This window comes from Heteronotia binoei, chromosome 21 (genome assembly GCF_032191835.1).
Source record: "Heteronotia binoei isolate CCM8104 ecotype False Entrance Well chromosome 21, APGP_CSIRO_Hbin_v1, whole genome shotgun sequence".
NCBI classification, from domain to species: domain Eukaryota; kingdom Metazoa; phylum Chordata; class Lepidosauria; order Squamata; family Gekkonidae; genus Heteronotia; species Heteronotia binoei.
In genome coordinates this window covers 100,826,788-100,852,678 of record NC_083243.1, presented here as the reverse complement: position 1 = coordinate 100,852,678, position 25,891 = coordinate 100,826,788, and the positions used below count along the sequence as shown (strand labels likewise).

The following is a 25,891-nucleotide window of genomic DNA, read 5'->3' as shown; positions in this document are numbered from 1 at the left end:
GACTTGAAAAGGCTATAGACAATGAGTTTCATACAAAACCCTTGGAGCTCAGTCACCACCAAAAACTCCAGCACCTTGTCCATGAATGGAATACTGAAGAATTGATAAACAATGTTCAAACTGGCTAGATCCAAGATACGCTTCTTTAAAAATGCCGCCCCCCCCCCCCAGCCTCTTCTGTCACCACTACGAATGCTCCTTCCTTCACGGAGGCATATAACACGTCAACATCTAAGGTTGCCAGATCCCTCTTCCTCACCAATGGGGGACTTTGGGAAGTGATCTGCCTTCCCTTCTTTGTGAGCCCCACCTCAGCGAAGCATGAAGATAAGGGGAGAAAGGACAATCGGGGAGGAAAGCCTACCTCTCTAATCAGCCTTCGCTTCCCTGCAAGCTCTGCCTCAGTGCAGCATGCAGGGAGGGCTAAATGGGAGGTGCTGAGGGTGACGCTTCCCCTACTGACCAGATAGCTGGAGGTGGGTTGGAGCCTCCAAAAGCAGAGGAAACCCACTGGAACCTGGGGGTTGGCAACCCTATCAACATCTCCCAAATCAGACTTCCGGGGGTTTGAGAATGGCGAGCTGAACTGCTTCTCTGTAGGGGAGCAGACTGGAACTTCTGTTTGGGATAGAAAAAGGCAATCCAATGCCTACTACCTACTTTTCTCGGTCAGAGATTAGTCCAAGAAATGCTCAGAAAATTCTGAGGAGATTTACTTTGGCTTAAAGGGAGCCCTAGGGGGGGGGGCTCCTTTGAGGCTTTGAAGGGTCTCCGGAGATGAGTTGCATTCCAGCGTCTACAGAAGTTTACAGAGTCATTTAATTGACTTAAGCTCATCAAGATCCAAACCTTTGATTCTACTGAACATCTAAATTTATGCAAGACCGGAGCTGTTTTGGATAACTACAGCAAAAGGTACAGATCGTTATCTTTCATTCTGGGATTAATAAGAACTGTAAAAATTAAAATTTAAAAGGTGGAAGATTGAATATAGAAGCTATTGATAAAGAAGGGGAGAAGGGGCAAAACTGCGACTGTAAAATACTAAAAGACAGTGTCAAAAAGAGAAAAGAAAATAATTGTTTTGAATTTATATCTGAGCTTAGGAGGCTCCAGGGACAGCAATTTTGGGCTTATTGAAAAAAGCAAAAATTATTCTTTAAAACCCGATAGTTGGATTTTAATTTGGTGAGGTCAACTTTTTCAGCATTTTTACATGTCAGACCATAAGCTACTACGTACTGGGGCTTCTTCACTGGAGAAGATGCAGGAGCAACTGGATGCAATGGAAGCAAGGATGATGAAAGGGATGAAAGAGCTAATAACTGCCTCCAAAAAGGAAATTAGAAAGGACATTGAAGATTTGAAAAAAGGTATAGAGGATCTCAGAAATGAAACTGCGGTAACATCTAGAAAAGTGCAAGAAGTGGAGGGAAGAGTGAAAGCACATGATTCCACCTTGAAAAAAATACAAGAAAAAGTGGTAATACACAACTACAAACTGATGGAAACTCAGATACGTCTGAGAGGAGTACCTGAAGACGAACAAACTGACTTAAAGGAATATATAATAAAAATTATTGCGGAATTCCTGGAGGAAGATCTAGAAGGTACTAGGAATATGTATGACAAAGTGTACATAGTTAACTCATTCTATGCCAAAAAGAATAATCTACCAAGAGATGTGGTTATAAAATTTATGACAAAAGAAATGGTGGGAAAGATCATAAATAAAAATTTTGGGAAAACACTGACAGTTGAAGGCAGCAGAGTAAGAATCATGAAGGAGCTGCCAAGACAAGTGTTAACTGACAGAAGGACATACAAGAAACTGACAGAAAAATTATGAGACAATGAAATAAGGTATAGGTGGATACTACCAGAAGATGTGAGTTTTGAACTTCAAGGGAAAAGGGTCACAATCACAAATACACAAGAACTGTGTAGGTTTTATGAAGAACATAAAGAATTTGAACCATGATGGATTACAAATTATTATCTTGGAATGTAAATGGACTAAATTCACCACAAAAAAAGGCAATGTTTCATTGGATTAAAAAGCAAAATTGTAATATAATTTGTTTGCAAGAAGTACACATTAAACAAAAGGATTATAATTTTTTATGGAATAAACAATTGGGGCTTGAATTTTTTTCACTGGCTGAGCAGAAGAAAAGAGGAGTGATTTTCTATATCAAACAAGAATTGGACCCAAAATTGATTTTTAAGGACAATGATGGGAGATATGTAGCGGTGGAAATAATAATAAATGGGGGAAAAACATTGCTATTGGGACTGTATGCACCAAATGGAGCAAAAGATATATTTTTAAAGACATTATACAACAATTGGATAATGTGACATATGAACAAATTATGATAATGGGGGACTTCAATGGAACAATTAAGAATGCATTGGATAGATCTGGGGAAAAAATAATAAAGAAGGGAAATTGCCAAAGCCCTTTTTTGAATTAGTTAAACAAGAAAATCTGGAAGATGTATGGAGGAAATTCAACCCTGAAGTGTGGGACTATACCTTTTTTTCAGCAAGACATAATACCTTTTCAAGAATTGACATGTTATGGGGTACAAAAGACTTAGGTCTTATTACAAAGAAAATAGAGCTCTTACCTAAAGTAGGAGCAGATCATAATCCATTATTGTGGTCAACTAAGTCGACCAAAACGGTGCGAAGATGGAGGCTAAATGAAGATTTACTACAAAATAAAGAAATAGTGGCATCTCTAGAGAAAGAAACTAAAGCTTTCTTCCAAATAAATGATAAGGAGGATATTGAATTTCAAACGGTTTGGGATATATATATAAAGCAGTAACGAGAGGGATATTGATTACACTGAATAATAAAGATAAAAGAATAAAGGAAAAACAATTGTTGGACATTCAGAATGAAATAAAGAAAAAAGATGGGGAGCTGAGGAAGAGACCTAGGAAGAAGAAAATTATGAGGGAAATTACAATACTTCAAACACAAATGAGACATTTGTTAAATAAAGAATTGGAATGGAATCTGAAAAGATTGCAGCAGAAATCTTTTGAAGGAGCAAATAAACCTGGAAAATATTTGGCTTGGCAAATGAAAAAAAAGAGAGAAAACAAAATTATTAACAAAATAGTAGTTGGTGGTAAAGAGATTGTGGATCAAGAAGGAATCAAAAGAGAATTTTTTAAATATTATGCCAAATTGTTTAAAGGCTTTAAGATAAACAAAGAGAAGATGGAAATATATTTGCAAAAAATTAAAATAGCTCCCTTAACAGAAAATATGGAAAAAGTTTTGAATGAACCAATTGAAAAAATAGAAATTGAAGTGGCAATTAATGCAATGAAAATGGGAAAAGCACCTGGTCCAGATGGATATACAGCAAAAAAATTTAAAACCCTTAAAGAGGAGTTAACACCAAAGCTTCAAAAACTGATGAATATTATAAGACTGCAGGGGAAAATATCAAATACATGGAAGGAAGCAGTAATTTTGCTGATTCCAAAAGAGGATAGAGATGTCATGAATGTAAAAAATTACAGACCAATCTCATTGTTAAATAATGACTATAAAATATATACAAGAATCTTAGCAGAATGATTTAAACAATATTTGATGAACTTTATTAAGGAGGAACAAGCAGGATTTCTTCCCAATAGACAAATTAGGGACAATTTAAGGGCTGTTGTAAATATTGTAGAATATTATGAAAGACATCCAGAAAAAAAAAGTTGCTTTATTTTTTGTGGACGCAAAGAAAGCTTTTGATAATTTAAACTGGGAGTTTATGTTTGAAGTGATGGAAAAAACGGAATTGGGGGAAAGCTTTATAAGAATGGTGAAAGCAATATATACTGAACAGTATGCAAAACTTTGCATAAATGCGGATCTTACAGAAGATATGAAAATGTGTAAGGGAACAGGGCAAGGTTGCCCTCTTTCTCCATTGTTGTTTATAATGACTCTTGAAGTTTTGTTGATGCAAATTCAAGAAGATAAAGAAATAGAAGCTTTGAAACGAAAAGGCTTTACTTATAGATACATAGCATTTGCAGATGATGTAATGTTTATAAATGAAAATCCTATACGCCATTATTACTAGGTAAGATACAAGAATATGGAGAAATGGCAGGATTTTACATCAATAAAGAAAAGTCAAAATTTTTATGCAAAAATATGCAAGGGAGTCAACAAAAAGAATTGCAGGAGCTGACGGGATGTGAAGTTACCTCTAAAGTAGTATATCTGGGTGTGGAGATTACAATGAAAAATATTGATTTATATAAAAACAACTATGAAAAGCTATGGCATAAAATGAATGAAGATATGGTAAAATGGAATAAACTTAACTTGTCATTGCATGGAAGAATAGCTGCAATAAAAATGAATATCTTACCAAGAATCATGTATTTGTTCCAAACTATTCCGATAGTAAAAAACAGTAAACAATTCAATAAATGGCAAAGAAAATTTTCAGAGTTTGTATGAGCAGGGAAGAAACCAAGAATTAAAATGAAAATTTTAACAGATGCAAAAGAAAGAGGAGGATTTCAACTACCAGATTTAAAGTTATATCACGAAGCAGTATGTCTAGTATGGATAAAAGAGTGGGTGATGTTGTTGAATAGAAAACTTTTAGTATTGGAAGGTCATGGAAATAAATTTGGTTGGCACGCTTATATGTACTATGGGAAGAAAAAGATGGATGTTTTTTTTTTTCTCATCACTATATAAGAAGTAATTTGTTGAATACGTGGACGAAATACAGAAAATATGGAGATGAAAGGAAACCATTGTGGATAGTGCCAGCAGAAGTAATTAAAATATCGGCAGAGACGGGTGAAGCAAGATGGTTGTCATATAATCAATTATTAAAAATACAAGGTGGCAAGATAGAGTTGAAAACAGCTGAAGAATTGAATAATAAGTATGACTGGTTCCAAATGCAACAAATACAGAGCTTGGTGGAAAATGATATAAAAAATGATGGAATAAGGAAAGTGCAAACTGAACTAGAAAATGTTCTGCTTGGAGATAATGAAAAGTTGATTTCAAAACTGAAATGGTCTACTGAAGATGAAGTAGTAAAATCTCAAATGATAAAATGGGCAATTACTGTTAATAAAGAAATACAGATGGAAACATGGGAATACTTGTGGAAGAACTCTTATGAAAATTTTGACATGTTATAATATCAAAGAAAACTGTTATAAAATGATGTACAGGTGGTATATGACTCGTAAAAATTTAGCAAAAATGAACAATAAGATGCCAGATAGATGTTGGAAATGTAAAAAGCATGAAGGTTCTTTCTACCATATGTGGTGGACCTGTGAAAGAGCGAAACAGTTTTAGCAAATGATTCAACAAAAAATCTCTAGAATCTTGGGATATGAACTTAAGAGAACTCCAGAGACTTTCCTATTGGGATTACAAATGGAGAAATTTCCAAAAGAAGACAGAACTTGCTTGCTTTCAGCTGCTAGGACATTATATGCGCCGTTATGAAAGCAAGATAAAATACCAGAAAAATGGGATTGGATTGTAAAAGTTATGTCATGGAGTGAAATGGATAAACTGACAAGTATCTTGAAAGACTATGATTTAGAGGGATTTAAAAGGGATTGGGATAAATTCAGAAGATATATAGAAAAAGAATGGAAAGTAAAAGGACATTGGGAGATCTTTGAGAATACCACTTAGGTTTTTAGGAGAAGAAAGAAGATGAACTATAATAACTGGGTGGGACTTTATAAAGTATAAGAAATGTGTTTGTTTATTTCTCTGCAAAATTTTATATATATATATATATATATATATATATATATATATATATATATATATATATATATATATATATATATATTTCCTTTTTTATTATTATTAAGATTCTTTTAAAGTTAAAGATACCTTTTGATATCAGAATTTTAGGTAATTGGCACCGGTGGAAGTCAGGATTTGGGGGGAGGGGAGGAGGGGAAAGTGTAATGTATGGGGAAGGTAATAAGTGTTTATTAATATTTTATTAATATTGGATATAATTACCATATATTACCAAATAAAATTGTTTAACCGATAACATCTCCCAAATAAAATCTCCCGTAATATCTGTTAGAAAGAATACTACTTCTGGGCCTCAATTCTCCAGGGATTTTGTTTGTACCCTTAGATTTCACACATTTAAAAGTGTCCAACAAAGCTGGACAACAGAAAGTTCAGAAAAAGCCAAGATCCAGTCTGGAGATAGGGCATCAGATGCACGTGGCTTTATTTGCAACATATTTAGTAAGCTGGTCACAGCAAGTGACTGATAGTTTCTTTGACTCCCTATTCTGACCCTGGTGTAATAGGCTCACTGTGACACAGTTCTGCTGAACAACTTGGTCTGTATGGAATGGTGGTACAGAAGTAAACTTCTTTTTGTTGTCATCTCTGTGATAGGTATCTTCCACATGGGTCATCTGCCCCAAGTTCAGTACTTTTGGGAAGTGACCTTTTCCCCATTCTTCACAGCGCAGTGGTGTATTTGTGTACCCCTGGGGGCTTCCCCAGTGTATCTCCCATCTTTTTCAAACCTACTTTACTCTGATATTTTGAGATCACAGTAAAACCCGGATGGCTGCTGTGTGGATGGGAAAATTTGGATTTTGGGGCCCACCACAGCTATTTCCCTTGACCCTATCCATGTGGCAGCCATTTCCTCTTCCTATCACTGGGAGCTTTTTTTTAAAAAAAAACACTAGCATATTGTTGTATTGATATACTGTTGTACTAATAGGCATAGCAGTTTTTCTGAATTCCTAGCTTTCTTTAAAAAAAAAAAGGCTTTAGTCCCTTTTTGCGTGTAGATATAAGGAGAAAGGGCAAGGGAAAAATCAAGAAATTATTTTAAAAATGAAATCTGGGAATTCAGAAGTGGCTACATTTATCCTTTCAGTAGTAGAGTGAAGTAACAATATTCTAGTGTCATTTTTTTAAAAAAAATAGCAAAAGCCCTGGTGGCTCAGAGGAGGGAGGGGGGCTACTTCCAGGAGATTGGGGCAGGAAAACTGTTGGGAAATCTGCCATGCAGAAGGCTCACTGCTGTTCTTTATCTGCAATTGGACAGCAAGATCCTGTCCCTGTATGGAAGATACCATATAGTAAGCTCTACAATTAACTGATTTGTTGGTTCAGGTTGTTGCTCAATGGTGCTTTGTGACCATTTCATTGTCCCATGTCATCAGGGTGCACCTAAATCTCCCCCCGCCAAGCCACTAGGAAACAACTGGCTCCATTAAGCGCTAAGATCCTCCATCCCCATGGAGTTTCAGAGTTCTATGAGCATAACCTCACACCTCCACCTGACCATTCTAACAGCATAAATCTCTGTACAAATCAGAAATTCCATAATTTAGCCTAGAGTCTGGTGTGAGGAAAAGCGCCCTACTTTTCATACATATGGACATCATGATCACCAGTATGGTTGCCAGGGTGCCTGGAGTTTTGACTCTCACACATCTGCTCTAAGAAGTGGACTTTGCTTACAGCTTCTAAGGCTTATGTGGCAGCTTTGCATTCTACATCTCTGAAGGGTGTTAGCCAGAACTACAGACATGCTCCAGCTGCTCCTTGTGTGCCCAGTCTTGGCCACTGCAGTGGAAGAAGCCAGGCCACCATGTTTCCAGCCTGCCTCCATGAACCTAAGGCTAACAACAGCAGAATCCATCTTGCTTTCCTGATCTAAGCATACCCTGCCAGGCTGGACTTCATTCCTTCTTAGTGGGAAAGTCACACGTACACACCCTGAGCCTGCAAGCAACCCATTTACCTCATGAATGGATTAATAGCCCAACTGTTAGTCCTGATTGTTTAGCAGAACCTTAAACAATGTTTCCAGCCCATAAGATGATGGGATAAGAAGAACATCTCCTGTCATTGTCAACTCTTTTGTCTACACCGGGGATACCTAGGCCAGTATTTGATTCCCTATTGTCACCTTCCCAGATAATCCCATTTAAACTTAAGTACCCAGCCATTCCCATTCTTACTCCAGTCTAATACCTTGGAGCCGCCCCAGGCAGCATTGCAGCTTGGAAATTTCCAGGTTCACCGGACTAAGGTGAAGTTCATTGGTCAAAACTAGCATCCAATTAGGTGTCAGCAAAGAACTCACCATTGGCTCTGCTAATGTCCAGCCTCCTTGGTCATCACAGAGCCTTCCCCCTGCTCCTCCCCAAGACCTCCCAGCCCCTGAAGGGTCTAAGGGAGTCTATTTAACCTCTGACCCAACTCCACTCATGTGTGCATCTAACAGTATCCCAGTTCCGCTGTCTAGATCCATCCCCAATTCTGGCCACAGTTTTGGGTCCATTTCCCCTGTCCTCTTATGTCGCCATTGGAAACCTTCCTGGAAGACTACGATGGTAAATATCGCCCTGTCTGTTTACCCATATATGTTCCCCTATCAATCTATCTCTATTTCCTTAGACCTGTGTGAATGTGTGATTGTTTTGTATTTTTATCTTGTGTGAAAGAACTATTATTCTAAATAAATTACAATTGGTTTTTATTAAATTAGAGTCCTTTTATTGAGCATTTACTATCTGGATGGTTGAGCCTGGTATACATTTGGTAAAAAGATTCCTATTAAGCCGGGTGTCCACCTAACTAATTCCCCAACCTCGTTTTGAGGGCATTTCGGCTTACACTGGCCATTCAAGTACGATGGGACTACTCTGAAATGAGAGATTCAAGGATGGATACCTTAATATTAAGCATCTTTGAAATGAGAGGTCACCAAAAAAAGCACATGATTTTTTTAAAGGATATGGAATATAAGTATTACTGCCAAATAGGGAGGAAAGATGGAAAATAAAGACTGGTGTTTGAATTTGGCAAAAACATACAGCTTCACTTTTTGTCTCATCCAAACAACTGGTTTTGCTCAACTGTTTCCTCTCTTTTTTATGAGCCATACAGGAGACACACCATTAGTATTTCTGTTATAATTATTAATATAAGTAAGCATCTAATAAGAGCATAACTTATATCAGTGGGAGAGTTTAAGAATATGCACTACTGTCTTCCATTGAAATAAATGATGTAAAATGTTAATGGCATCTGGTTTGTGCTCTGCCTGGCTGTAATTTGCAGTACTCCAGAGCAGAATAGACAGAATGCACTCATAAATCCAGCTATTCATTTCAAGGGGAATTTCTCCCAAGCAAGATGCTTAGCACCATTGTCTTGCAATATGATGCTTTGCATATTTACTCAAAAGGAAGTCTTACTGATTTGAATAGAACTTACTATAGCTGTGCACAGAATTAGGGTATATGGGTGAATTTGCTAGTTCTTTCAAGAGGAAAAACAGACAAAGAATGAAGTCAAACTACTAATATGGAAGAGGCATAAAGAGAATCATAGAATCCTTTCTATCTTGTATTAAATTTCTAGCTGGCCCTCCACTGCATAGCAAGGCTCAGGGTGGGTTACAACAATACAAACAACACAAGACAATAAAGCAATAGAAAAAGGAAAAACGTACAGGCTAATAACCATAAAACAGCAGCCATAAAGCAGTGTAAGAAATAGCAGCTTAAACACATACAACAGTTGAAAATAGGTATGACAACCTACAAAACTTTCAACAGCAAATGATAGTAGTGGATAAAATACTCAAAACTCCCTGAGCAATGAAAAGAAGCTTAATGCCTAGAAGCTTGCAAGTCTGGTGGCACATAAGCTTCTGTGGGGAAGGAATTCTCCAGTCAGTGCTTCTACATAAAAGGCTCTGTTTCTGGTGCTTGCCCACCTTGCTTCTGTACAGAACAGAGAACATTTTAATAGGTGGGTAGGTTTGCACAGGAAAATATGAGTTTTAGAAGTAAGAACCAAAAGTATGAACTGCGTAGCAGCCATTGCTAATGCAAGAACTAGAACATAAGAAGATTGCTACTGGATCAGACCAATAGTCCACCTAGTCCAGCATCCTGTCTCTCACAGTGGCTGACCAGTTCCTTTGGACAGCCAACAGCAAGGCATAAAAGCTTCCCTGATGTTGCCTCCTGACTCTGGAATTCAGAGGATTAGTGCTTCTGAATGTGGAGGTTCCCCTCAGTCACCATGGCTAGTAACCATTGACAAATTTATCCTCCATGAATCTAATCCCCTTTTAAAGCTGTTTATTCCTGTGACCATCACTACATCATTTGCCAGTGAATTTCACATTTTACTTACACTGTCCTGAACTTACTGCCCATCAGCTTCATTGTATGCTGTTGAGTTCTCGTATTTTGAAGAGGGAGAAATTTTTCTCTTTGTTAATTGTCTGCACCTCATACATAATTGTATGAAGCACCTCCCTCCTTAGTTATCACTCCCTCTTGGGTATTCTGCCCCCCCAGAGAGAAACTGAAAAGTCCCAGACTCTTCAGTCTTTCATCACCAAGAACGTGCTCCAACCCCCTAATCATCTGGGTTTCCCTCCTCTGTACGTTTTCTAGTTCTGCAATGTCTTTTTAAAAATATGGTTACTAGAACTAAACACAGTATTCCAAATGAGGCCGCATCATTGATCTATTGGAGTATTACAATATTAGCCATTTTATTCTCAATCCCTTTCCTAATAATCCATAACATAGAGTTTTCCTTTTTCAGCAGCAGAACACTGGGTCGACACTTTCATTGAGCTATCCGCTATGACCCCAAGATCTTTTCCCCTCTCAGTCTCAGCAAGTTCAAATCCCATTAACCTATACTTGAAGGTGGGACTTTTTGTCCCAGTGTACATCATCTCATGCTTACCAATAGGCACAGAATCAAACCGAAGCCAAAGTTTGGTCTGAACTTTGGCCAGTTCAAGAACCCCTGACCAAGGTATGGGAAGGAGTCTTCCCCAAACACTCACCAAGCTTCTGCTGCCAAATTCTTATTAAAGGGGTGTCCACAGTGCTTTTTTTTTTGTTAAGAAAGCTCTGCAGAAGCTCATTTGCACATTAGGCCACACCAGCTGGCCTGGGAGCACATGGTTACCACATGGCTGGTTAGGACAGCTGGAGCCCTGGCCTGCCAGCCCAGGTGGAGCTCTGCTCCTGTGGGCTCTGGCAGAAAAAAAAACCCTTAGTGTCCACATAATGTGTGTGTGCTGGGGGGGAGGGATTGCTGGGAATTTTTTGTAGCCAGACAATGACACAGGACATATTGGACATGACATCAAGAGTTCTGTGAAGGGATTTCCCACCATTTTTTAAAGTAGAGCAACAGGGGCTGTGATCACACACACTAAAGAATGCACTTTCAATCCACTTTCCAACTGGATTTTACTTAAGTGAACTGGCAAAATCCAGATGTAAAGTGCATTGAAAGTAGATTGAAAGTGCATTCTTTAGTGCAGGGATGTCAAACATGCAGTTCGGGGGCCTAATCAGGCCCCCAGAGGGCTCCTATCAGGCCCCTGAGTCTTGTCTGCTTCCTTCTCTCTCTCTCTTGCTTCCTTCTGCACAACAGCTTGCTTTGCAAGGCTTGCTCAATTGCACAGGATCTACAAAACAAAACCTCTATTTTCTCCATTGGTTGAGGCTCCTCCCTTGGGGAGGAATAGCTTGCTTTGCCAGGCTCTCTGGATTACACAGCAGAGCTACTGAGCCAAGCCTCTTCCTTCTATTGACTGAGGCTCTCCCCACTCCCCCCCCCAAATCCCTGGGGAAGGAAAGAGCCAGAGCTTCCTTTGCCCAGTTCCCTGGATCCCATGGGAGAAAGACTAAGAAAGCACCTTTAAATCCAATGAATGGTAACGTTCTAAGCATGTTTTAAAAATATATATTTGTGTTTGTGTTCTTTATAAAATTTATATCTCTGCTACCTAATCTTAAATGGGTACACACATGGCCCAGCCTGACATGGTTTGGCCCAATCAGACATGGCCCGGCCCAACAAGGTCTCATTTGTGTCAGATCCGGCCCTCATAACAAATGAGTTTGACACCCCTACTTTAGTATGTGTGATCCCAGCCAGGGAGAGGCAACGAGGATCGGGCTACCCCAACAGAAGGCGAAAACTACAGGCGTCCTACGAGCATATTCTCAGGTCCATTTTACTAATGGAAGCCGGAATGTTCAGTTGCGGCAGTTGAGTACATATCAAGGGCTAAATCAGACCACATTCGATATTTTGCCAAACCTCAGTTCATGCTGAAATGAAATTCTATCCCTGACCTGCACACATTCCTTACATTGGTTGGTGTACACTCTGTACAAATCGTACGTGTACAGGCAGGCGAGCAAGAATTCTGGAAACGCATAGTTCTTAAACACTGCATGAGAATAAGCTCCGTGTTAAGCATCTGGGGCGGTGCTGGCCGCCGTCATTCCTCCCCCCCCCCCTTAGATTTCAGTTGTGCGAAGAGGTCCACCCTGCTGACAACGTGGTGTCTCTGATGGCTGTCCCACGTTGCCAAACGCGTTCATCTCAGTTTGCAAACTTCAGCGGTTTAGGAGCGGGCTGCAAGGCTGCAGTCCGCCGCACATGTACCTTTGACGCTGATAATTACTTCGAAAAGATGCACAGACAGGAGGATTCAAGTTTGCGCCTAAAAATGTGCCCCGTGAAGAAGCCGTACGGTCTGTTACTAAAAAAAAACAGCACCAGAGACTGAAGAGGGCAATAACATCGAAAGCCTGGGAGAGCTCAGCAAGTCAAACGAGGGCTGTCTCCCCTGGCATCTGCGTCCAGGCTGAGTGGCGCTCTCTGCTTTTACGGGCAAGCAAGGGTTAAACCTGCACCGCGTCTCTGGGCTGCCCCAGGGGGTTGGCCGTTGCTGCTGCTGGCTCCTCCCGGTCAGAACTCAAAGCAGCTGGAGCCGAGAAGCAGAGCCAAGCTGAGGCGAAGCCACATCGACTGCCTTTTGCACGGCACGCAAGGGGAACTAGTCTACCATAGCGGTGGTTCTTTGTCGCGCGTCTGTAGCAGGTAATCCGGGGTCGTTTCCTGTAGTATCGACGGCGATTGCTGCCTGTCCCACTCCGAGCTGGGGTTGGGTTGCGGGAGTCTGTGAATTGTGCCTGAGGGCGGCTTTCCTAGCAAGAAGAGAGGGAAGGAGGTGATCGAGTCGGAATAAAGAACCGGTTTCACTGAAGAGGTTGGCCGCTCTTGCTCCCCCCCCCCCGCCTCCCTTTGGCGGGCTGCAGGAAGACGGCTTTCCTTTCCCGTCTTTTCTCTTCAGTAAAGGTTTAGGGGCTCGCTGATAGGTGTCGAGAGAATCTCTTTGCTTTGGAATGCTTTGTGCTTCCCGGTAGTCCACCTCAGCCTGGGCGCCTGTATTGAACCGTGTGCGTGTTCTTCCCTCCCTGGACTGGCTGGCCGATGTCCTTCCTTTTATCAGGGGTTTCCCATGTGGCGTATTCTGAGCCCTGTTGCTAAGAGTACTTTGTGTGATTTGAAATGGCTTGTGCCTCCCTGAAGTTGTAAGTGAGGGAGAGACGGACGAGGCCATATCCCCCATTTTGGAGAGCAATGCTAAAATGAAAGTTACTCACCTTCCACCCACTGAATCTTCCTCTTGCTCTGTCCAGTCCTTCTTTGAGATCCCCCCCTCCCAAATCTGGCATTGCTGCTGGAAAATGGTCTGTGGTGCATCTCAGAGAAGGAAGTATTGTGTGTGGTGGTGGGGAAGCTTTGTAACCAGATCTGCTGCCTGTTTTGGTCAGAGTCTCTTGGAGCCTGTAGATAGATCCAAGCGAAAGCTTACGTTCTAAATAAAAATTGGTCGGTCTTAAAGAAGCGACTTGACTCCTGCTTTGTTTTTGGCTCCTGTAACAGCTGATAGACCTGACTCAGTAGTTAAAGCTTATCCAGCCAGCCTAGTGGTGCAATGCTGAGAAATGCTTCCCTGGAGAGTGAAAGGGACTTTCCTGTACAGGTTGTTCTCCTACAAGGAGTGGGTGGAGCTCTGTGCATTTGGCAACTCGAAACAAACTTCTGACTTTCTACACAACCAGGTTGTTTCCTTTTAACCGCACCTGTATGCTTAAATCTTGACTGTGGTAGCTGCAGTAGACTTTGCTGTTATAAAAACACCTATTGCTTTAAATCATGAGAAATGTAGCATTTTAGCCAGAGGAATTGCCAACATGTGGACTGGGCTGTTGCATTCAAATGCTGAAGTGAAGGCCTCCTCAAAGCTAAAGGGAAATGCATCAATCTCTACATGAGAGGATGAGTGTACTAATAGTCAGGAGGGAAGGGTATTGCTGCATCTGTGCAACTGCTAGGCAGTAGGATGAAGTTGTGGCTGCAGACTATGGGAGCTAGTGCACTAGAGGGAAGGAGAACTCTGTTCATAAGGAGGAAGCAGAATGAGAACAGGCTTCCTAAAAAACTTTTTTCCCTGGTGGGAGATGGAGTTCCCCTCCATTAATCATTTTCTGGATAGTTGTAGCAAGCTGTGTTAGAGGGACCTTTTCTCAGAGCTGTGGAAACAAAAACTGCATTTTTTTCTCAGCACCTGCCAACTTGTTCTAGTTAAAGGAAACTTACAGACTGTTTGGATCCAAGGTAGGTTTAACTGCTGCTGTGTAGTTGATGCAGAAATTGCTTTAATCTGTTCAACAGTTTCTTGAGAGTTGCAATGCCAGTGATTCCTTGTGGTACTCTTTTAAAAAATTCAAATTGTTTGCGTGCCATTTTTGCTTTAGTGCAAGTGCATGTGTAGCCATGAGAGACAGCCACATACACAAGGAGAAACCTGAGACTTCTGAGGCTGTAATGGAAAAGGAGGGTCATGAATAGAGGAGGTAAAGTCTGTTGTGGGTTCAGAAGGCTTTCTTGTGCTGGAATGTAACAGCTGCAGTCAGTGGGCACTGCCAAGTCTGTAGCATGGAGCTGTGTTGTAGGTATGTAAACTCTCTCATATCATAGTTTATTGTGGGGAATGAAGATGCAAAAGGCCAACCAAATGTGTTGCTCTCATAGTGCCTTGATCACTGAGTGAAGGAAGCTCAGAGGCAGTACTGTAGCTTAATCTTTACAGACTGTGCAGTAATTTAAACATGTCATCTGCCGGTCTGAGTTACTGACTGAACATTGGTAACAGGATTTTCCTTACAGTTCTTTGCATGTTGTATTTGAGGAAAGGAATAAATTTATTCTATCCCCCTGCCTTTGCGCCCTGTCCAGAACTCTTAGAGAAATTCTCTTTTGAGATGCTTGACAAAGGAATTTTCATTCATGGTTCCAATCTGGATGAGAAGAAAGGTCTTTTATTAAAGCAAACTGGTGTTTTAATGTTCAGTTTTCTTTAAAAGTTTGACTGTTCTTGTGGCACCTGCTGGGGGGGGGGGATGTAGCATAATGGGGGCAGGGTGGTGCCACAATCAATAGATGAACAAAAATCAATAGAGTGTAGGCTTGGGGGAAAATAACAGTGGTAAAGGAGAAAAGGCCAGGTAAGGAGAAGGGACAGCAGACTTTATATTTTATTCAATGTTATCTTGCCCTCCCCGCAAGCAGGCTCTGGGCAGGTTCCATCATAAAAATCCACAGTATTAAAATCTTATTATTTTAGATGTATTTGAACATTAATCAGAACATTAACAAATTTGCAGGCTGTTGTTTCCTCCGGTTTATCCAGATAGGGTGATGCTGATGACCATATCAGCATGCACTGGGCATAAATATCTTGCATTTAAATGCTGGGTCGGACATGCAGGATTTAGTTGCTGATAAGAGAACTAACCTGACATACATTACTGAGACCTGGCTGGGGAAGGGAGGAGTTAACCTCTTCCAGCTGTGCCCGTCAGGGTACTTACTCCAGGGAAGCAGGGAGGATTCTATCCCCTTGGCTTAATGCCCTATCCAGGACTCTGCTAGCATGTATCTTGTGTTGGGAGTATAAAACAGGAATGGGATTCTGTTGCCATACCACCCACTGTACTGCTCAGCTTGCTCCTTGCATAAGATGGTGGAATTGGTCTCAGAGACTCCTAGGCTGGTTGTTTTGAGGGACTTCAATGTCCCTGCTGAGGCTACCCTGTTGGGAGCAGCTCAGGATTTCATGGTCACCATGGGCCTGCCTCAGCCCCAAGACACTATACAGAACACACTCTTGATCTGGTGTACTTCTCTGAACAGGACAAAGGTGATTTGAAGGTGAATGGATTAAAGAGACCTTTGTCGTGGAAAGATCACTACTTGCTGGGGTAGCAAATTTGCACAGTGGTGGGGGAGTGAGTTAACACGATCTGTCCCTGTAGTTTGATGGATCTGGCTGGTTTTAATATGGTGTTAGGGGGATTTCCTGCAGAATCTCCCTGGGGAGCATCTTCACCTATTGGTGGAAGATATTTTTTTATTTTGTCTGGTGTACCCCCAGTAACTATTGATCCTCCTCTGTTGTTATGCTGTTATATGTATGTATGTTTTTGTGTTTATATATTTCTATTGAATGTTTAGTTTTATATACTTTGTTTTAAGTGCAGTTTTAAGTGTTTGGATGTTTGCATCCTTGGGGACCTGATTTGGGTTGAAAGGTAGCATAGGAATGTTTTAAATAAGAGAAGCCATGTTGGATCAGGCCAATGTTAAGCAAATTGCCATAAAATTGGATTTTGAGGAATTTAAAGTGGATCTGCCTTTTAACGAGATCAAAAACCTGCTTATACAGAAGGTATCTGCTTTGGAAGTTACCCAATAACGAGACAATATAATATAATAATAAAAGCGGTTTATTATGAAATAAAGGGTATAAAGTCACACAACACACATACAGTCCTAATAAAAATAGGGTAGAAATAGACAGGTAAACACAAGGATTGACAAACAGGGTAATAATTACCTATCATAGTCGAGGAAGGCTCCAATGGCGACAAAAAAGGAGATGGGGGGATGGACCCTCAACTGATCAGGTATCGGGGGCATATCTAACAGCGGAGTATGTAGTACTGTCAGATGCACATGTGTGGGGAGTTGGGTCAGAGGTTATAAGGACTACCTTGAGCCCTTAGGGGGTAGGAGGTGCAGGGGCAGATGATAAGTGGTCAGCTGGTACATGACCTCAGAAAAAGGGGAGGCTCCGAAGTGACCATAGGGGCTGGACTTGTGCAGTGGGCAGTGGCCAGTCTCTTTAGAGCACCTGATTGGATGCCCATATCCAGCCAATGAGCGGACCTGGCTACGGTTACCTGATTGGGTTTCCAGGTAACAATGGGCAGGGAGAAGGCTGGAGGGTGACAATTGAAGGGATCAAAACAAATTATCCGAACTTATCTAAAAGTGACAATAGAGGGCCAAATTGGTACTTAAGGTGACACCCGATTTATACAAAGAACTCTGGCTCAAGATGAAGCTGTTCTTCCTCTTCTTTACTTCTCTGCTGGCACCATCTTTTGTCTTGGGTTCCATTGGACAAAAGCTTAGGCAGTCTGGCAGGATCCACGCCTAAGATAAGCTTGATTGCCGTATGCAAAAGTAACAGCTGTTGAGTATGTCAGCCTCTCGCTTCGCTGTCATGGAGTCTGGCACGGCAGGAAGATGGTCATTGATGATGTTAGCCTACCAACATGGCTTTCGTGGTAAAGGCTGGAAACCGCTTGCCTGGACCATTCCTGGTGGCGCAACTTCTTCCACTGCAACGGCCGAGATGGTGCACGCACAGAGCGGCTGGAAACCCATCTGTACTTCTGGCTAGCACGCTTCCAGAGATATAGAGTGCTGTTGTAATGCTGAGGCTCTTAGTACTCACATAAGTCTCTTATAAAATGGTAGATAAAACCCACGTCTCATAGCAGATGTGTGTGAGTTGAATCTCCAGGCACCATAGCAACCAAACGGGTGATTACGATGTCCATATATAACTGAAATTAGGGGTCTCTCGCTCACACCAATCGCCCATCCAGTCCAACACTCTGTGTCACACAGTGGCCACAAAACACAAGTGCCATCAAGAGGTCCACCAGTGGGGCTAGAAGCCCTTCTACTGTGCCCCCCCCCCAAGCACAAGAATACAGAGCATCACTGCCCCAGACTGATAGTTCCAACAATAAGCTGTGGCTAATAGCCACTGATGGACCTCTGCTCCATATGCTTATCCATTCCCCTCTTGAAGCTGTCTATGCTTGTAGCCGCCACCACCTCCTGTGGCAGTGAATGCCACATGTTAATCACCCTTTGGTTGAAGAAGTACTTGCTTTTTATCAGTTCTAACCCAACTGCTCAGCAATTTCATTGAATGTCCATGAGTTCTTGTATTGGAGGATGTCAAACATTTTCTTACCTTGCTAAATTGTATTCTTTGTCTTGCTAAAATGCATTATTTGACCTGCTGGCATCTTTAACAAGGCATCCTTGTAACATCCTGTCCTCTGTAGTGTTATGGTATGGATTATGTTTAATATGCTGGAATTTCTGGGCATGGATGATTCTCTGGGTCTTTATAAGCCTGTCATTCTGCATCTTCTATTTCACAGAATCATAGAGTTGGAAGGTACCTCCAGGGTCATCTTGTCCAACCCCCTGCACAGTGCAGAAAATTCACAAATACCTTCCCCTTACACCTCCAGGATCCCTGATTAAACTGGCCTGGAGAAAAAAATGCTTTCTGATCTAAAGTGGCAATCAACTTTCCCCTGGGCATGTAAGAAAGAGCCACAAGAACTATGCATTGATGCAACCCTTCCTACTCTCCTTCTCATGATCTGCCTAATTCACAGAATCAGCATTGCTGTCAGATGGTCATCTAGCCTCTGTTTAAAAACCTCCAAGGAGGTAGAGCCCATTACCTCCCAAGGAAGCCTGTTCCGCTGAGGAATTGCTCTAACTGTCAGGAAGTTCTTCCTAATGTTTAGCTGGAAACTCTTTTTGTTTAATTTCAGAAGTTTCTGGTCCAACCTTCTGGGGCAACAGAAAACAATTCTGCACCATCCTCTATATGACAGCACTTCAAGTACTTGAAGTGATCATATCACCTCTCAGTCATTTCCTCTCCGGGCTAAACATAACCCGCTCCTTCAGCTTTTCATTATAGGACTTGGTCTCCAGACCCCTCACCATCTTCATTGCACTCCTCTGGACATGTTCCAGCTTGTCTGTATCCTTCTTAAAATGTGGTGCCCAAAACTGAACACTATAGGTGAGGTCTAACCAGAGCAGAGTAAACCAGAGCACTTGATCTGGAGACTACTTCTGTAGATACAGCCCAAAACTGAATTTGCCTTTTTAGCCACCACATCACACTGTTGACTTATATTCAGTGTACAGTCCACTAAGACCCTTAGATCCTTTTCACATGTACTACTGCCAAGACAAGTTTCCCTTATCCTATAATTATGCACCAGATTTTTCCTACCTAAATGCAGAACTTTACATTTATCTCTGTTAAAATTCATTTTATTTATTTTACTATTTACTTACTATTTATTTCACTAAATCTCTTCTTACTACTTAGGTGGTTTATACACTCCCAGTACTTGAACTTTTGAGTTGCTGTCAGCTGCCTGGCCCTTGTGCATGCCAAATTGTTAAATGTCTTCTTCAGTTAATCTTTCAGTCCTGTGTTTCACCTGTGAATTTATTAAACCTCTTCCTTTTTGTGTGCCTAACTTGACATTTTGTACTTAGGCAACTTGTAAGTGAGCTATTTCTTACAGGTGTGGTGTTTCTTTAGATAGATGTAGAATCACTCTGTGTCTGCTTTGTTGCTGCTGTAGTATCTGATGCCTATTGGCATCAGGCATCTGAAGCACACAAAGCTGAAGTGAAATGGAAACTTTGGAAGTTAGTGGCTGTCAGTGCAGTTTTGTAGACTTACCCTGAGCATTGGCCAGTGCTGGATAAGTCAGAGGAAAGTAGTTGGAGGAATTGGATCCTATGTTGCCTGTCTGCCTTTGCAACAGCAGTTATGTTGGCAGAACGACACCTCTGCTGGGGAAGGAGGGGATTGTGGTTTTTCCCTTCCCACTGCATTTGGCTGACATGTTGTTTCTGAGGGTTCTTGACTGCCAAGAACAGAGCTAAGTAGGCTATCAGTAAGAATAGGGAGGTGAGGAAGCCCTACTTTGTGGGCTTTATACCACTGGCTGTAGTTAGGATCCAGCTCACATTATTTCCTGACACTTTGACTCCTGAATGTCCACCTTACAAATCAACAACTTATTAGGGCAGATTTCAGGTTTTCAGATCAAGAGCAATGTTCAGTGAACATCTTCTAGAGATACTTGATACTACTGAGCACTTGTCATCCTGATATGACAGTCTTCAGGATCCTGCCAGATATGATGTGTCTCAGCAGTGAGACAGTGTGATTGCTGATGGATTTAAAGGACTCCGATATTGTGCCATTGGTGTCCCAGAGCCCTGAAAAGCATCTGGAGCAACCACTGGCCTGAACTGGAAGTGGTTTGGTTTCATAGCACGCAGGCATCTGATAGCTGCATTAGAGGCAATCAGAAGCTAGGAGAAGAACCAAACAGAGCTCCTTGCTGCTGGGAGGGGATAGGAACAGGCAAGTTCCTGTCCCTGCTTGCAAAATGGGGTGTATAGCAATGGTGTGAGACCCACAAGTCCTGATGTCTGAGTTGGGGAAGGTTTGGAAGACAAAGAGATGTAATGCAATAGCATCTGCCCCAATGTTATTTAATAAAATAAAGGGCACAAACAGCTAATGATGAGGTGAGCATGTACTCTATGTCAGAGTTGGGGCCTGGTACCTTGGAATTCAGAGCTGATACTGGGCCATTTGAAGCCATCTGACAGCAAAAGAAATGGCTGGGTATTGTAGATGTCATGCTCCCTATACAATGCTCCCTGTGTACAGTGGTAAATATTTACACTGATAAAGATCCTAATAAATATTCAAAATAAAATTAATCTACAGGCACCTGTATTAAAGACATACAAGTGGGAACCCACAAGGACTTGTGGGAGGCATCTAATTTCTCCAACTGTTTCTTCTTCCCCTTTCCAGAAAGCCCCCAGAGTCTCTCCCCTTTTGCAGCTTCCTCCTCTCCTTCTAGGGATGCCAGCCTCCAAGTGGTGGCTGGAGATCTCCTGGAATCATGACAGATCTCCCAACTACAGTGATCAGTTTCCCTTAGGGTTGCCAGAGCAAGGCTGGAAAATCTTTGGATATTTGGTGTGGAGCCTTGGAAGGGCAAGATTTGGGAAGGGAAGCAACCTCAGAGGAGTATAATGCCATAAAGTACACCCTCCAACGTAGCAATTTTTTCCAGAGGAAATGATCTCTGTCATCTGGAAAGCAGTTGTACTTTCAGGTGATCTGCATCTTCACCCTGGAAGTTGGCAGCATTAGTTTCTCTGTAGGAAATGGCTGCTTTGGAGGGTGGATTCTATGGCATTATACCCCTCTGAGGTTGCTCCCTTCCTCAAATCTCATCTTCCTCAGGCTACCCCCTCCCCCATTTTTAGGCATTTCCTAACCTCTTTTCCTTTTGGCAATCCCCATCTCCTCTCTCTGCCTCATTCACCAACCTATTTTTACCTGCTTCCCATCTTCAGCTATATTTATTTATTCTATTTACTTACTTTATTCCCCTCCTTTCTCCACCATGGGGACCAAAGCAACTTACATTATTATCCTCTCCTCCATTTTATTTGCTCAATAACCCTGTGAGGTAAGTTAGGCTGAAAGTATGTGACTGAACCAAAATTGCCCAGTCAGCTTCCACAGCAAGAAGAGGATCTGAATCTGTGTCTTGCAGATCCTAACCTGAAGCTCTAACTGCTATACCACACTGGCTTTCATAGAGCGGCTGCTGTTGAACATAGCAAGTCATGCAAATCTAGTGGCATCAAATCAACAGAGGTTACTGCCAAGCGCTAGGGTTACTAGGCTTCAGGTGGGACCTGGAGATTCCCCATAATTACAACTGAATTCCAGGCATCTGCCCCCCTTCCCCCAGAAAAAAGGGCTGCTTTGGATGATGGACTGTGTGGCATTATACCATGCTAAGGCTTCTGCTCTCCCCAAGCCCTGCACTCCTCAGACTTCATCACAAAATCTCCAGGAATCTCTCAACCCGGAGATGGCAACTCTAGCCGTGTCCGGCCACAATGTATTCTTCCCCAAAGGCTAAAATAGGGCTGGAAAGGACCTTCCTCGTCATGCTGCCTTTTACTGACAGAACCAAGCTTGGAATGCTGTGGTTGCCTAGCAACAGCCAAAGGGGGAATCAATTGTTTAAAACTACAGTCACCAGATTTAAGTATTCAAAGATGTCCTGACTTTACTGTTAGAATATTAGGTAACTTAATATCTATTAATCAACAAAATGAGTAACAAATTACAATTGTCCATCTAAATGCACATTCAAAATTTGCACTAGTGGACTTGGTGAATTCTGTTTCAGCAGAATATAGGAAATCTAATAGGGCAGTTGGGCTTGAATGCTGTAGTATTTAAAAAAATCCCAAAAACTCCAAAGCAGCTTCATTTTAATTTTTTAGTGGAAAGCAAAAGAGTGAGAAATAACACCGCAGTGCTTGCATTAATATTAAATGCAGCCTCCAGCTGAACTAGTATTCAAAAGCCAGGCCTGTCTTCTTAAGAGCTACCTCACTGGCATTTTCTTTAATAATGCCTCTCCCTGTATTCAAAGAGGGGGAGGGGAACCCACATTTTTTTCTAGGGTGCTCTGTAGCATTGGCTAGAAAACTAGCTATTCTGGCAACTTCTGTTACTTCAGTAAATAGCAGTGATACACATGCTATCAGGTTTCTCTGATATGTACTGAGTGGTGGAGGGAGAAAACAAGCTGTTTAATCTCAGTAGTTCCCTAAAGTGCCGCACGAAAAAAAATCATGCCAATCAAAATACAGGTGTTTAATGTGCATTGCATTTTCTAGCAAATATCTCTCCTAAAAATGCATATTAGGGTTGCCAATCTCCAGGTGGGTGCAGAGGATCCCCTGGTTTGGAGTCCCCTCCCCCCACTTCAGGGTCATCAGAAAGTGGCGGGGGGGGGGCGGACATCTGCCGGCACTCCATTATTCCCTATGGAGACCGATTCCCATAGGGTATAATGGAGAATTGATCCATGGGTATCTGGAGGGGTTGTTTTTTTTTGAGATGGAGGCACCAAATTTGCAGTATAGCATCTGATGCCTCTCCTCAAGAGATCCTCCAAGTTTCAAAAAGATAGGACTGGGGGTCCAAGTCTATGAGCCCCAAAATAAGGTGCCCCTATCCTTCATTATTTCTAATGGAGGGAAGGTGTGCGGTCCCTTTAAATGTGAGGGCCTGAACTCCCTTTGGAGTTCAGTTATGCTTTTCACAACCTTACTCCTGGCTCCACCCCCAAAGTCTCCAGATATTTCTTGAATTGGACTTGGCAACCCTATGTTACCTCAAGTTCATTTCCCACAGTATGAAACTTCATGTATGAATAACTTTGAACACACATGAATTACCTTTTTGTGTTTTGGAAATAATCCCAGTTATTTTGAGCCTGCATAATGAACCTGTAAACAATTATCTGAAGGTTCCAGTGAATGCAGTGGGACTCATAGCTCAATCCTCTGCAGGCTCATTTAGAAGTAAGTCTGAGTACTTAGTGTCCTGTTTATAGAGCAGCTGCCTTTTGCTTTGTAGATAGATCCCAGTAGCCAGCTGTGTAGATCTGAAGCAATAGAACAAAGCAGTAGACAAGTGCACCTTTAAGACCAACTAAGTTTTACTTCTGGGGTTGGATCGTGGAGAATTGAGCTGCTTCTCAAAAGAGGAGTGGACCGGAGCCTCTGTTCTGGGTAGAGAAGGCAACCCCAACACCTGCTGCCTACTTTTCTCATTGAGGGAAAAGGCCAAGACATGCTTAGGAGAATTCTGAGGGGATTTACTTTGGCTGACGGGGAGTCCCAGTAGGGTTCCTTTTAGGCTTTGAAGAGTTTCTGGCGAAGAATCGCATTCCAGTGTCTACAGAGGATCTCCTTGCTCATTAAATTGACTTAAATTCATCATGGTTCAAGCTTTCTTTGGACTATTTTAATATCTAAATATCTATCTTTGGAAAGAACGGTGTAAAAGAAGGATATATTGGGCTGCAAGGTAAGAGGATTCTTATCTATCATTCCAGGACTAAAATCAATCTTACTTGGGATAAAGGTTCAGATTTGGACTTAACTACAATATTCTAAAGTTGTAAAGAAGAGAAGGGGGTAATTTCAGGACTTTTGGAATTTAAGAAGCAAAGTTAAGAGATGAAAAACAATTATTGTTTGGAATACTTGTGGTTTCTGCAAAAAAACCATCGTCACTGAGTTGCTGATCTGGAAAACGTCACAGGAGTGGCGTCAGAAAAGTATCGCGAGATCTCTCAACCATCGAGAACGTGATTTCGTGGCAAGAAAAGAAGGAAGGAGCCATTGGAAGAAGGGAATTTCTAAACCTCCTGGCCTTCTCTAGGATTTTAAAATCATAGAAAAATTGCGGTGGCCATTAAAGGAAGGTCAAAAAAATTGACATATATAATAAGAATCATTGCTGAGTTCCTGGAGATGGACCCTGATGAATCTAACTATCTTTATGACTATATATATAGAGTCAACTCATTGTTTGCCAAGAAAAATAAATTACCAAGAGATGTGGTAATAAGATTTATGTCAAGAGATATGGTGGGAAAGATCTTAAGTAAACAATTTGAAAAAAACATGAATGAAAGCAGAGTTAGAATCATGAAAGAGCTGCCAAGAAAGGTTATAAATGACAGAAGACTGTATAAAAAACCGACAAGTTGCGGGAAAACGAAGTGAGATACAGATGGATATTGCCAGAAGGTCTAAGTTTCGAATATGGAGGAAATAGGATTACAATTACAAATGTACAAGAAATGAGGAGGTTTTTTGAAGAAAATAGGGGTTTTGGGGATACAGAATAAAAAGAAGACTTACTATGGATTACAAATTAATATCTTGGAACATAAACAGGCTAAATTCACTGCAAAAAAGAAAGGCTAAATTTCATTGGATCAAGAAACAAAAATGTAGTATAATTTGTTTACAAAAAGTACATATTAAACAAGTGGATTATATGTTTTTATGGAACAAACAACTGGGCAAAGAATTTTTTTCATTGGCTAAACAAGAATTAGATCCAAAATTGATCTTTAAGGATGATGATGGAAGATATTTAGCTGTGGAAGTGATGTTAACTGACAACAAGACGTTATTGGGGCTATATGCCCCAAACGGGGCAAAAGACTCTTTTTTTTTTTAAAGATATTGGGCAACAATTAGACCAAGTGACTTATGAACAAATAATGGTAGATCAGGAAAAAGAAATAATGAGGGGAAATTACCAAAGTCATTTTTTGATTTAGTGAAACAAGAAAATTTGAAAGATACGTGAAGGAAATTTAACCTCAAGGTGCATGATTATACTTTCTTTTCAGCTAGGCATAACTCTTAAGAATTGATATGCTATGGACTACAAAAGATCTTGGACTTATGACGAAAAATGTAGAGATTCTTCCTAAAGTTGGGACTGACCACAATCCATTGATGTGGTCGGCAAAAAGTGTGAAAAAGACTAGGAGCTGGAGAATAAATGAAGATTTGCTACAGAAAACAGAGATAGCGGCATCTCTAGAAAAAGAAACTAAAGCTTTCTTTCAGATAAATAGAAAGGAGGACATTCAATTCCAAACTGTGTGGGATGCGTACAAAGCAGTAATGAGAGGTATTTTAATTACAATGAACAACAAAGATAAAAGAGCCAAAGAGAAACAAATGCTGGACATTCAAAAAGAGATGGTGAAAAAAGAAAAAACTTTTTAAAAGACCAGGAAAAAAGAAGATAATAAGGGAGATTACAATATTGCAGAATCAACTGAGACATTTGTTAAACAAAGAGGTAGAATGGAATCTTAAGAGACTGCAACAGAAATCCTTTGAAGGAGCA

General features: G+C 41.1%; 1 protein-coding gene across 1 annotated transcript in view; it reads left to right on the top strand.

Moving 5' to 3' along the window:
- Nucleotides 1–12,760: 12,760 nt before the first annotated feature.
- Nucleotides 12,761–25,891, top strand: part of CD82 (CD82 molecule) — a 97,194-nt gene continuing 84,063 nt past the window's right edge. Inside the window, exon 1 of the mRNA XM_060261328.1 lies at nucleotides 12,761–12,954. The gene's annotated coding sequence lies outside the window, so the exon portion shown is untranslated. The remainder of the gene's footprint in view (nucleotides 12,955–25,891) is intronic.